Below are 1,629 nucleotides of genomic sequence, written 5' to 3'. Positions count from 1 at the left end.
CTCTGAGGTGTCAAGGATAGCTCATCCCTGAACCAAGTGGCGTGCAAAAATGCCCCTTTTGCCAAACCTGGCATTAAACGCCGGGCTGCTACCTTTTCTGGCCTTTAATGCCAACTTCTTTCCCATTCCTGGCATTAAACGCCAGTCTGGTGCCCCTTTCTGGCGTTAAACGCCCAGAATGGTGCCAGACTGAGCGTTAAACGCCCATTTTGCTGTCTTCACTGGCGTTTAAACACCAGCAAGTTTTCCTCCAGGGTGTGCTGTTTTTCTTTCTGTTTTTTATTCTGTTTTTGCTTTTTCAATTGATTTTGTGACTTCACATGATCATCAACCTATAGAAAACATAAAATAACAATTGAAAATAGATAAATATAACATTGGGTTGCCTTCCAACAAGCGCTTCTTTAATGTCAATAGCTTGACAGTGGGTCCTCATGGAGCCTCACAGATGTTCAGAGTAATGTTGAAACCTCCCAACACCAAACTTAGAGTTTGAATGTGGGGGTTCAACACCAAACTTAGAATTTGGTTGTGGCCTCCCAACACCAAACTTAGAGTTTGACTGTGGGGGCTCTGTTTGGCTCTGTTTTGAGAGAAGCTCTTCATGCTTCCTCTCCATGGTTACAGAGGGATATCCTTGAGCCTTAAACACAAAGGATTCTTCATTCACTTGAATGATCAATTCTCCTCTGTCAACATCAATCACAGCCTTTGCTGTGGCTAGGAAGGGTCTGCCAAGGATGATGGATTCATCCATGCACTTCCCAGTCTCTAGGACTATGAAATCAGCAGGGATGTAATGTTCTTTAACCTTTACCAGAACATCCTTTACAAGTCCATAAGCTTGTTTTCTTGAATTGTCTGCCATCTCTAGTGAGATTCTTGTAGCTTGTACCTCAAAGATCCCTGGCTTCTCCATTACAGGGAGAGGCATGAGGTTTATGCTTGACCCTAGGTCACACAGAGCCTTCTAGAAGGTCATGGTGCCTAATGTATAAGGTATTGAGAACTTCCAGGGTCCTGTTTCTTTTGAGGTAATCTCTACCTAGTCAAGTCATCCAGTTCTTTAGTGGGCAAAGGGGGTTTATCCTCCCAAGTCTCATTACCAAATAACTTGGCATTTAGCTTCATGATTGCTCCAAGGCACTTAGCAACTTGCTCTTCAGTGACATCTTCGTCCTCTTCAGAGGAAGAATACTCATCAGAGCTCATGAATGGCAGAAGTAAATCCAATGGAATCTCTATGGTCTCAGTGTGAGCCTTAGATTCCCATGGTTCCTCATTAGGGAACTCATTGGAGGCCAGTGGATGTCCATTGAGTTCTTCCTCAGTGGCGATCACTGCCTCTTCCTCCTCTCCAAATTCGGCCATGTTGATGGCCTTACACTCTCCTTTTGGATTCTCTTCTGTATTGATTGGGAGAGTGCTAGGAGGGAGTTCAGTAACTTTCTTACTCAGTTGACCCACTTGTGCCTCCAAGTTTCTAATGGAGGACCTTATTTCAGTCATGAAACTTTGAGTGGTTTTGATTAGATCAGAGACCATGGTTGCTAAGTCAGAGTGACTCTGCTTAGAATTCTCTGTCTGTTGCTGAGAAGATGATGGAAAAGGCTTGCCATTGCTAAACCT

This window comes from Arachis duranensis, chromosome 6 (genome assembly GCF_000817695.3).
Source record: "Arachis duranensis cultivar V14167 chromosome 6, aradu.V14167.gnm2.J7QH, whole genome shotgun sequence".
NCBI lineage: Eukaryota > Viridiplantae > Streptophyta > Magnoliopsida > Fabales > Fabaceae > Arachis > Arachis duranensis.
Note: the sequence above shows the minus strand (reverse complement) of the source record.